Source organism: Dermochelys coriacea, chromosome 7 (genome assembly GCF_009764565.3).
Source record: "Dermochelys coriacea isolate rDerCor1 chromosome 7, rDerCor1.pri.v4, whole genome shotgun sequence".
NCBI lineage: Eukaryota > Metazoa > Chordata > Testudines > Dermochelyidae > Dermochelys > Dermochelys coriacea.
Window position 1 is genome coordinate 18,996,154 of NC_050074.1, and position 13,022 is coordinate 19,009,175.

Below are 13,022 nucleotides of genomic sequence, written 5' to 3' on the forward strand. Positions count from 1 at the left end.
TTGTGTTGGGGTGGCAAGGTGGGACCTCTTGGAATACCTTACTAATTGCTCATCTGAAAAAACAATTTCAGACTCTATCATAGAAGTTAGATATGGAAAAGACCCATTAGTGCATCCAGTCTATCTCCTGCCAACTGCAGGATTATTCTCTAAAGTACATTTTTCTAACCTTTTTGTCCAGTATAATTGCAAAACCAAGCAATTGAGCCTCCACTCCTTTCCTTGAGACTTTCCACAGCTAGATATGTCTTGCTGGCAGGAGTTCTGTGTTCAGCCTAGATTTTCCCTTTTCTTAATTTTAATCTTATTATTCTAGTTCTAAGCTGTGTACCAACTAAAGAATTCTCCCCAGATCACCCTACCAATACTGACAAGTGGTTTTATAGCTATCCAGTTAAAGTGCTGTAAAATACTTTTGGTAGCTCTCCAGTAGAGCCACATGGCCTGGCTATATCTGACTTGCCACTTGGCTGAAAAAATAAACAGCTACTGCAAGAATGTGGGTATATCAAGTTATGGCTACACTAAGAGCTTTTTGCCAGCAGAGCTCTGTTGGTCAGGGGTGTGATGAGGTATAATCCCTTACTGACATCGCTATGCTTCTACCTGTACAGATTGTTTTCTGTTGGTGGTGGCTTTACTATACTGGTACAAAGCATAGCTTTGTTGGTATAACTGTGTCCACATATAGTGCTTGCAATATAGTATATTGGGATTCCTGTATTGGTGAGGCACTCCTAGTGTAGACATGGCTCAGTGGGGTGGAGCAAAATAAATTATTTGGATTTGTATCCAACGATTTAGGAATTTGTTTTTTAATCTTTGTGAAATCCATTTGAAGAAATAAGATAATATATGTTAATGTCTCTCCTGAACAGGTATTATTTTCCTCCTTGGCTGATAAATCCAGCTCGTCCAACATGAGGATTGATGCACTGTCTTTCCTTCATGTTCTTCTCTGCAATCACCAGCCAGAAGTATTTCATCCCCATATTAAGGCACTGCTACCTCCAGTTGTGACCTGTATTGGGGACCCTTTTATAAGATCACGTCAGAAGCTTTGCTGGTCACTCAGCAGCTTGTGAAAGTTATTCTGCCCTTGGACAATCTTGTACGTTTGATGCCAAGCTCTATGTGAAAGACCTTTTTTCTGGTACTCTAAGAGACTGAAAGCTGCTGATATTGATCAGGAGGTGAAAGAACGGGCTATCTCTTGCATGGGACAGATTGTCTGCAATCTTGGAGACCATTTAAGTGGTGATCTCCTGCCAACTTTGAAGATTTTTCTAGAAAGGCTCAAAAATGAAATAACAGACTAACAACAGTCAAAGCATTAACCTTAATTGCTAGTTTCTCCACTGAAGATAGACTTAAGACCTATTCTAGGGGAAGGATTCCCCATTTTAGCTTCCTTCTTGCGAAAGAATCAACGTGCCTTGAAACTGAGTACTCTGACGGCTCTGGACATATTAATTAAGAACTACAGCGATAGCCTCAAGCCTGCCATGGTTGAGTCTGTGCTGACAGAGCTTCCTGCTTTAGTTAGTGAGAATGATTTGCATGTTTCTCAGGTGGCTATCGTGTTCCTTACTACCTTAGCTAAGGTTTATCCATCTTCCTTATCCAAGATAAGTGGTTCAGTTCTTTCTGAACTCTTTCAGCTTGTCCACTCCCCTTTGCTACAAGGAGGAGCAATGAATGCCATAATAGACTTCTTTCAAGCTTTGGTTATAACAAAGACAGCTAACATGGGTTATGCAGAGCTGATGAAACAGCTAACGAGCCCCATATACTCAAGTCCTGGTGGGGCATCTGTAACTTTACATAAACAAGCCTATTACTCTGTAGCAAAGTGTGTGCAGCCCTTTCATCAGCATGTCCAAAGAAGCCACCAGGGTAACAAGCCAGTTTATTCAAGATGTGAAGAACCCCAAGTCCAGTGCTGCTGTTAAAATGCTAGCCTTCCTTTCACTGGCAGAGATGGGTCGCACCATGAACCTAAGTGCTCAGAAAGAGCTCAAAACAGTAATACTGGAAGCATTTGCCTCTCCCAGCGAAGAGGTGAAATCAGCAGCTTCCTATGCTCTGGGGAACATCAGTGCTGGAAATCTTAAGGAATATCTTCCCTTTATGCTGAAGGAAATTGTAAGTCAGCCCAAGAGGCAATACTTGCTACTCCATTCTCTAAAAGAAGTCATCAGCTCCTCCCCAGCAGATGGCCTCAAACCTTATGTGGAAGATATTTGGGCTCTGCTTTTCAACCATTGCGAGTGCACAGAGGAGGGGACACGAAATGTGGTTGCCGAATGCTTGGGGAAACTGGCCCTAGTGAATCCATCCCAGCTGCTGCCCAGGCTGAAAAAGCAGCTGTCATCAGGTAATGGGAAGGACCAGGATTAGAATGGTAAAAGGCCTAGGGAAATGTTTTTTTGTTCACTGCGTAAACATCTTCTACAGTCCTATCTTCTAATATCTTAATGTAGTATAGCTGTAGTTGGAGGGAGCAAGGCAGGCTGGAGAGAAGATCAGCCAAAAAGATTAACCAAAAGAAGGTCTCTGAAGAAGTGCAGAGTTGTGTGGTGCATGGTATTAATAAAGATGTTACAACAATAGGGAGGCTGAGTGACAAGAGAATGCTTTGGAGGCCAGATTTGGACACGTGATGTGATCTAATCCGTATGGCATTCTTATTCCTTTAGCTCTTGTACAAAAATAATCTTTCTTACGTTTCCATTGAGCAGCATGTTTTCTAACCCAAATACATGTAAAGAGTAGGACTGTCAAGTAATTACAAAAATAATTGTGCGATTAAACAATAATAGAATAACATTTATTGAAATAGTTTCGATATTTCTACATATTCAAATATATTGATTTCACTTACAACCAGAATACAAAGTGTACAGTGCTCACTTTATATTTTTGATTACAAATATTTGCACTGTAAAAAACAAAACGTACTGTAATGGTATTTTTCAATTCACCTAATACAAGTACTGTAATGCAATTTCTTTATCATGAAAATTGAACTTACAACTGTAGAATTATGTACCAAAAAAACTGCATTCAAAAATAAACAATGTAAATTTTATTGCCAACAAGTTCATTCAGTCCTACTTCTTGTTCAGCCAATCACTCAAACAGGTTTGTTATCATTTGCAGGAGAGAATGCTTCCTGCTTCTTCTTCACAATATTACCTGAGAACAGGTATTTGCATGGTACTGTTGTAGCCAGCGTTGCAAGATTATTTGTGCCAGATTCACTAAAGATTCATATGTCCCTTCATGCTTCAACTGCCATTCAGAGGACATGCCTCCATGCTGATAACGGGTTCTGCTCGGTAACCATCCAAAGCAGTGCAGACTGACACATGTTCATTCTCATCATCTGAGTCGGATGCCACAAGCAGAAGGTTGATTTTCTTTTTTGGTGGTTCGGGTTCTGTAGTTTCCTCATCAAAGTGTTGCTCTTTTAAGACTTCTGAAAGCATGCTCCACACCTTGTCCCTTTCAGATTTTGGAAGGCACTTCAGATTCTTAAACCTTGGGTCGAGTGCTGTATCTATCCTTCTTTGCATTTTGTCAAATCTGCAGTGGAAGTATTCTTAAAACAAACATGCTGGGTCATCATCCGAGACTGCTATAACATGAAATATATGGCAGAATGCAGGTAGAACAGAGCAGGAAAAATACAATTCTCCCGCAAGGACCTCAGCCACAAATTTAATTAATGCATTATTTTTTTAACAAGCATTGTCAGCATGGGATGGTGGCTGAAGCCTGAAGGGGCATATGAATGTTTAGCATATCTGGCACGTAAAAACCTTGCAATGCCAGTTACAAAAGTGCCATGCGAACATGTCGTCTTCTCACTTTTAGGTGACATTGTAAATACAAAGCCGGCAGCATTCTCTGTCGTAAATGTAAACAAACTTGTTTGTCTTAAAGATTGGCTGAACAAGAAGTAGGACTGAGTGTACTTGTAGGCTCTAAAGCTTTACATTGTTTTGTTTTTGAGTGATGTTTTTGTTATCCAGCTTCTACACTTTTAAGTTGCACTTTCACCATAGAGATTGTACTACAGTACTTGATTGAGGTGAACTGAAAAAATACTATTTCTTTTGTTTGCCATTTTTACAATGCAAATATTTGTAATAAAAATAACAATATAAAGTGAGCACTGTCTTTGTGTACTATTGTAATTGAAATCAATATATTTGAAAATGTAGAAAAACATCCAAATATTTAATAAATTTCAATTGGTATTCTGTTTAACAATATGATTAAAAGTGTGATTAATCATGATTTTTTAAAATTGCTATTGTTTTGAGTTAATCGTGTGAGTTAACTACAACTAATCGACAGCCCTAGCAAAGAGCATACTGTGTAAATGTACACACCATTTTTTTTATGTTCTCTTTGTTGCAGGTTCCCCACATGCACGAAGTACTGTAGTAACTGCAATCAAATTCACAATTTCTGATCAGCCACAGCCTATTGACGTACTTCTTAAAGGTTGCATAGGTGAGTTTTCAATTCCTATAGAAATCTTGTGAGCTCTATACATGAGCTCTGGTACACTATCAATGGCCCTACAACTGTCCTATTTTGTATGCAAGTAAGATTTTTTTTTTTTTTTTTTTTCAAATTGATTTGAGACTAATTTAACCCCAGAGAAATGTAGATGGAAAAAGATCTAGAGTTCCATGCTGAGGTTGCAGAGTGAGCGTTAGTAAATGTTCTGGTCTTCCTCCTTCAGGTATGTGTGTCACTCATGAATGGAAACTATGAATTGAGTGGAGAATTTTAGTGATTCTGGCTACAGATAAATGTCTTGTAAAATATTTCTTAGGTTGGACACCCAGGTCCCTGTATCTCAGAGCTATTAAAGAGAAACTGCAAAAATTCTGTTTCAGAGACGTCTAGGCTGAGCGTTGAAAAGAAACTCCCTCTAAAAATACTAAGGCTTCTACTTGGACTCTCGGATAAAGTCACTGGTGGCTAGCATCACACTGGTATTTCTGTATCCCTAATGTAACCTGTTGCCTCAAATAGTTTAATCCTATCCCAAAAAAAGGAAGGGAAATAGATCTAAATGCATCACTGTATAAGCTTTGCCTCTAGAGTTATTTTTAATCATTGTGTATAAGATTTCTTCATATTTTGGCTCCTTCAAATATCTTATGTTACTCTGAAAATCGGCTGTAAGTAGATCTTGAATTACAAAAACCATTGCATTTAATGCTGTCAAACAAATTTTATGCTATTGTCCTGCAGGTGACTTCTTAAAGACTCTTCAGGATCCTGACTTAAATGTTCGACGTGTTGCTTTAGCCATGTTTAATTCTGCTGCTCACAATAAGCCTTCTTTAATCCGAGACATGCTGAACACTATCCTACCCCACTTATACAATGAAACTAAGATCAGAAGGGAACTGATACGGGAGGTATGTTACTAGTGCTGCTGCTTCATGACTTCTGCATGCCAATGTCTTGGTCAACATGGAATTGACATGAATATGCTGCGATGCTCTCATGAGGAAATAGTTGGGTGGAACCCTTGGGGTATAGGTGGGTCGGAGAAGAACATGTATTAGGCATTAAGTTGTTAGCCCAGATGTGGCAATGGGGAGCCTTCCCCGCTGACAGAGTGACCAGGTGTATCATTTTTTCCTTTTAAGGTAGAAATGGGGCCATTCAAGCACACAGTGGATGATGGCCTTGATGTAAGGAAAGCTGCCTTTGAGTGCATGTACTCGCTGTTGGAAAGCTGCCTTGACCAACTGGACATCTATGAATACTTGAACCACGTGGAGGATGGACTTAAGGATCATTATGACATTAGGGTAACTTCCTCTCCTTATCTGGTCAAGAGTAGTGGAAGTAACTGGTTTTGATCTTATTTACTACAGCAAAGGCTAGGGCTCAGATTGTGCCAATGTGTGGTGCTGCAGCACCCGGCACCTTTTTCATGCAGCCTTTTTGTTCTCTAGGCTTACTCTTTATTTAATTTATTTATTTAAAAAAGGTTACTAGCTGTTACGCTGGCCTTGAAAACATAACTCGCATGTAACTGATGTACTGATGTCTGCATCAGTTTGCAAAACCTGAAACAATGGCTCTGAAAGGTGTGACATGCCACAGTCAAGGAAGGCCATATTGGTTTAAAAAACTGATCTGGTTTAGAGGGGAAGTAAAAGCAGCTATGAAATATAATATATTTCAATATTTTATATATAATAACAAATGGAAGAAAGGGGAATTTGATAGTAATGCATATAAATCAGAAGCTAGGAATTGTAGAAAATGTATAAGGGAAGCAAAGGGGCAGGAGAAATCTCTCTTATTGTCCTTAACTCTGCTGGCAATAGAGTATTTTAAGTATATGAGGAACAAAAATAATTCTGACAATCGTACTGGTCCATTACTAGGCAGAAATTATTATCAATAATATTGCAGAAAAGGCAGAAATGTTTAATAAATATTTCTGTTCTGTATCTGACGGGAAAAAAACAGATTGCCTCATCATACGACGGTGACACTCTCTCTCTTCCTCTAGTATCTCTGGAGGATGTTAAACAGCAGCTTCTAAAATCAGACATTTTGAAATCAGCAGGCCCAGATAACTTGTAAAGAGTTTTTTTTTTTTTTTTTTTTTTAAAGAGCTGGCTGTGGAGCTCACTGGATGGTAATGTTGGGTTTTTTTCCAGTAAGCCTTGGAACACTGGGGAAGTTCCAGAAGACTGGAAAAAAAACTAATGTAGTTCCAATTTTTAAAAAGGGTAAACAGGTTGACCTGGGTAATTATGGGCCTGTCACTCTGACATTGATCCTGGGCCAGATAATGGAGCAGCTGATATGGGACTCGATTAATAAAGAATTAAAGGAAAGTAATAAAATTTAATGTCAATCGACATAAATTAATGGAAAATAGAACCTGTCAAACTAACTTGATGCCCTTTTTTTTTTTTTTGGTGATTACAAGTTTAGTTGATAAAGGTAATAGTGTTGATGTAATATACTTGGTACTGCTTGACATTTTGATTAAAAAACTGTAACGATATAAAATTAACATGGCTCAAATTAAATGGACTGATAGGTCTCAAAATATTACTGTAAACAGGGAATTGGTGAGTGGGTTTGTTTCCAGTGAGAGGTCCCAGAGGGGTCAGTTCTTGGCCCTACTCTACTTAACATTTTTATCAGTGACCCGAGAGAAAACACAAAATTATCACTGATGAAGTTTGCAGATGACATTCAAAGGAGCGGTAAATAATGAAGAGGATAGGTCACTGATTCAGAGTGATCTGGATTGCTTGGTAAACTAGACACAAGCAAACATGTATTTTTAATACAGTTAAATGTATACACCTAGGGACAAGGAATGTGGGCCTTACTTATAGGGTGGAAGACGCTATCTTGGGAAGCAGTGACTCAGTAAAGATTTGGAGGTCATGGTAGATAATCAGCTGAACATGAGCTGCCAGTGTGAAGCTGTTGCTAAAAGAGCTAATGTGATCCTTGGATACATAAACGGGAATCTTGAGTAGGAGTAGAGAGGTTGTTTTATCTCTGTATTTGTCACTGGTGTGACCCGCTGCTGAAATACTGTGTTCTGTTCTGGCACCCACAATTCAAGAAGGATGCTGAAAAATTGGACAGGGTTCAGAGAAGAGCCATGAGAATGATTAAAAGATTAGAAAACATGCCTATAGTGATACAGACTCAAGGAGTTCAATCTATTTAGTTTAACAAAGAGAGGGTTAATGGGTGACTTGATTACAGTCTAGAAGTACCTACATGGGGAACAAATATTGATAATGGACTCAATCTAGAGAGAAAGGTTCACCTCTACCCCGATATAATGTGACCCAATATAATGCGGGTTCGCATACAACATGGTAAGCTCTGACACGTTGTTCTGAGCAGCGTGTTAAGGGTGCCGGGCCAGGGCTGAGGGGTTGGATAAGGAGCAGAGGGTCTCAGGGGTGGTCAGGGGCTCATCCACCCCGGGCCTGGGAGGCAGGGGCTGTGGGAGGGCACGTTTGGGAGCCCTGCAGTCCCAGAGTAGCCAGGGGGAATAGCGGGGGGCCAGGAGCAGCCGCTCCACTTCTCTCGCCCCAGCCATCTCGCTCGGGGGAGGGGGTTTGGGGGAAGGGATCCCCCCCTCGCCTCCATTCACTGGAAGCGGAGCAGCCCGGCCCCAGCCCGCTCCACTCCACCAGCTCCAGGTCACGGTGCTCCACTTCCCACCGCAAGTGAATGCGGGACATTTCCCCAACTCTTCCCCCTCCCCCGCGACATGGCTGGAGCCGGGGCAAGGAAAGCGGAGCAGGCTGGGGCACGTCGCTCTGCTTCCAGCGGCAGGTGAATGCGGGAGGCGTCCTTTCCCCAACCTCCCGCACTCACCGGCGGCAGGAAGCAGAGGGCTGCGGCTGGGAGGTGGTGGAGTGGAGCGGGCTGGGGCCGTGTTGCTCCGCTTTTGGCCGCTGCCGGTGAGTGTCTGTCAGGGGGTGGGGGTGTAGATAGGGGTCGGCGCAGACAGGGAGCAGGGGCTGGGGTCCTGGGGGTGATTAGGGATGGGGTCTCTGGAGGGGGCGGTCAGGGAACAAGGAACAGGGGGCCAAAGCAAGTTCGATATAAAGTGGTCTCACCTATAACATGTGAGATTTTATTTTTTGTCTCCCGAGGATCGTGTTCTATCAGGGTAGAGGTGTATAATGCGATCCAGAGGTTGAAAGTTGAAGCTAGACAAATTCAGACTGGAAATAAGGCATACGTTTTTAATGAGAGTAACCATTGGAACAATTTACCAAGGGTTGTGGTGGATTCTCTATCAATGGCCATTTTTAAATCCAAATTGTATGTCTTTTCTAAAAGATACACTTTAGGAATTAATTTTGGGGAAATTCTATGGTCTATGCTAGACAGGAGGTCAGAGTAGATGATCACAGTGGTCCCTTCTGGCTTTGAAATCTGTGAATTTTGTGTGGATGCAATTGTACTAGAATAAAGTGCTCATACTGGTACAGCTTTTTAGAAATAAGCTGTACTTATGTAAATACTTTTTTATTGGTTCAGCTCTGTCCTCATTAGTTTTACCACTTGAATGATATGTAGTTCAAGCCATACATCTGAACAGTTTTTGATCCTTATATTATTCTTTTAGGGCTGGTCTACTCTCAATTTACTATCACTGGCATCGCTTATAGGCAAAGTGTGTAAGAGTACTACTATCTTTTCCCTCTGGCCCCCTTCAAATTTGACTTCTGCTGAGGGACAGATCCTGTAGTACTCAGTGGGGCAAAACACCCACTGATGTCAAAAGATTTTGCATGAGAGAAGTCTTAAGGGTTGCAGGATTTAGCCTCTGTTTTTAAATACTCAGAAGGGCCCTGTGTATTCTGTAATGCTTTGGAATTTGATGCATACTTATTTTCTAGAATCGAAGCCTTTCTTTTGTCTAAAACTCATACCCCTTATGAGTGCAAAGAAAACTGTCCAACAGAGAACAATGCAACGTGATGCAGTGATTTCTGCCTGAAATTGTTGCAGTAGAATACATGGGGACTTGACAGAAGGGTTCTGGGTTCGAGGGGGATCTGAGAGTATTTTAAATCAACCTTTTAAAAAAAATCCTCTAGATGTTGACTTTCATCATGCTGGCTCGACTCTCCACACTCTGTCCTAATGCAGTTCTACAAAGGCTAGAGCGATTGATTGAACCCCTGCGGGCAACCTGCTCTACTAAGGTAAGATTAAGTGAAAGCTTCAGTTATCAGCTATGTTGAGTGTCTGCAATTTTGGAAAAATGTCAGTACTATGCTTGTGTGTGCGCAATAGAGATTTTTCCAAGATCTCTAAAATCTACAAGCACCATTGCTTTGCCACTGTAGTCTGGGTCTTAATACCTGGTAAAAGCAAGAATTTCACCTTTGTAATAAAACAAGAATTAAATGTTTCTGAAAGGTCTGGTGCCTTAGACCATTTCTCAGAATTTGCTGAAAATGAGCCAATTGGGGCATGCAATATCTAAAATATTTGTTACGGAATAGAATTTTTGTCAGTTCTTAAACTAGAACTTTGCAGAGAATTTAAAATAGTAAATTGTACTGTGGTCTTGAGGTTAAACTCAACCTACTTAAATCATAATTTTCTTATTTCCATACTTGCAGTAAATAGCACTAAAGATCACTTTAGTTTTGAGACTTCAATTGTGGTTCTGCTCTTAAAAAAATGACTAAAAATGTGATGTTCCATCTTTATGGGCTTTGAAATCAAACTTGCTCAATTATTAAATAAAAGGATGGGTTTTCAAACTGCCATCCCTGCAAAGTCACTCTGGTCCTTTCAACTTGTATGTTGCAAACCGTAACAAACGTTCTACAATAGGAACTATAACAGCTCTGCTGATGTGCAAGCCACAATAGAATCCAGCTCCCTCTCCCATAAATGTGTTGGCTTTGCAGATGTAAAAAAAACTAATATAGAGCAAATTTATTTTCAGGAAAGTATTCAGCATGCATATAGCAGGGTGAAGTTTAGTTGCCATTTTTACCTAACTATAGACTTTACAGTGAAGAAATATTAAAACCAAGCAGTGAAAAAGTAACCACAGCTGCTAGATTTCATGTAATAGTATTAACTTCACATATAGGTGGAGCAATTATAATTGAGGTCACAATTACCTAGGCACCTGGGCTGCCAAAAGTAAATTTAGTTTTGTTGATTAGTTTGTTCAGGTGTATTTTAGATGTGTAACTTTAACTGATGTATCTATGTAGCACTTGCTAATGTGGATGTGTGTAAGTATCAAGGCAGAAATAGCCTTTTGTGAATACATGTTCATAATCATAATGATAAAGTACAACTACTGTGGGCATTTTCAACAATGCTCAGTGTCTGTAATTCTGATCTCTCTGAGTTATGTCCACGTGGATTGCTTTTGAAAAACACCATGAATTCCTCTCCTGTTAGAAAATATCCCACCTCTCTCTCTCCCACTTCGACTGTGTGTACATTCATCCTTTTCCTGATCCCATTTAAGGGCAGTGTTTTAAATTTTTTAGGTAAAAGCGGGTTCGGTGAAACAGGAATTTGAAAAGCAGGATGAACTGAAACGATCAGCGATGAGGGCGGTAGCTGCTCTGCTAACCATCCCTGAAGTAGAGAAAAGTCCAGTGATGGCTGAATTTTCTTCTCAAATCAGAGCCAATCCTGAAATGGCTTCACTCTATGAAAGCATTCAGAAGGATTCAGCTTCATTACCTACCACAGAATCGATAGATATGAATTAAGTCCTCTGTATCCTTCCCCATATCACCCTGCTGCCCCCACAACAATAAGTGAAACAGATCCTGCATAGGCAGGAAGAAAAATGTCTCAAAGCTGACCTAGCTTTAAAAAAAAAAACATGTTTTAAGAAAATGACAGCTAGTTCAGCTACACGAGTCAGACTTCTGATTAAATTATAAGTTGGCAATGAGACTAAGGTTAAAAGGGCTGTGTGCTGCAGAGGGAGTGAAAAACAAGTTAAATTATTCAGCATGTTAAAGGGCTTAAGTGAGGCCATCTAAATTTACTATTACAATTCATTACTGAAAAATAGAAACTGTCTCTTAGAAGTTTCCCACTGTTGTAGGATTTCTTGCACTATTTTGAATAAGGACAGTAGTTTAAAGGCAATTTAGTTTTCATTTTTGCTATTACACAAAGTTATTTTGGATAGAAATGTGTCTGCAGAAGGTCTATCCTTTTCACTAGACAACACTAGTTAAAAATTTAAGAGCAAATGTCCTGAAACTCAGAACTAGTTAAGTGGCAGTACCACTGCCATATTTCAAAATTGAAAGACTCTACACTAAGATATTCACTCTGCTTACTATAAACTGCACTTGAGCAGAATTTATCTTTCAAGCTTTACAGGCTTTCCTGGTAGCTAAATTCATTTTATTGATATTCTAGTAATTTATGGCAGCAAAAAGCAAGTAAAGCTCACTCTTGATTTTTCATTCTCAGTAAGTTTGACTGTACAAAGTAACAAATCAAATGTCTTCCAAAATAGAATGGCATGTTAAGTTTTCCACAAAAAGTATTTAATTTTTATATATGCACCAGTCTTTTCCTGCATTAAGTTGCCAGTACTGTTCCACTGGGTAACTAGACTCTTGGCCGTGACTATCAGACACTAAAGCATTGATGTATTCCAAACTATTGTCAGTAGAACTGAAGAAATACAGCATTCTGCTGTAGAAGAGACCTGCCTTCAGTATTCTGGTATCAAATATCTAGTGAAATAGTATAAGGCAACTACAAATTGCATGAATGTAAATTAGCTCTTTTGCACACCATACAAGAACTTATCATTTGTCTTGCTCAAATCCTGTCCTGCACAGGGAAAATTCTGTAACAGGAATAACAGATGGAGTAATGGCAAACCAGAGAATGAAGCCATAACACTACTTGCAGCCATGGATTTGTAATTTCATTTCAGGTTGTTTCCTGTTTTTTGAGTGAGTGGTTAGTGTGAAACATTTTAACTGTCCTATTTACAGTGCAGAGTGAGACCTTTTCACTTGGTACAAGTGGCATCCTAGGAAAATAAAGATTATTTTTGAAGCTGTATCTGCTCCTCTACTTCAATATTTAATAGAAGTAAAACATGTTTGGTCAACCACAGCATTTTAGCTATGCTGCTCCTAGTCCCTACCCCTCAAACTAGTGTAAGGATATGTATTCAGGTGATGTTTCAGAAGACCATTAAAGACTTCCTTTTCTATTATTAAGCTAACACAAAATGAGTTGGTCCCTTACGTTCAGTAAGATGAAATAATTCTCCCAAGATTGCATTCTATATGCTATGCTCTAACACTGCAAGCTTCAGGTGCAGGTGCAGGTGCCCCATCGTGTAGTTAGAGCAGAATCTTTACTTTGCTATACAGCATTAGGTGTATTCACTCTACTAGCAGAGAATAGTACCTGTTAACAGATGCAAGTCATCTCTACACAGTATAGAGTTGCAG

The 13,022-nt window shown here is 39.8% G+C and overlaps 1 pseudogene; it reads left to right on the plus strand.

Moving 5' to 3' along the window:
- LOC119858280 overlaps nt 1–12,624 on the plus strand; it is a 33,268-nt pseudogene extending 20,644 nt beyond the window's left edge.
- The last annotated feature ends 398 nt before the right edge of the window (nt 12,625–13,022 follow it).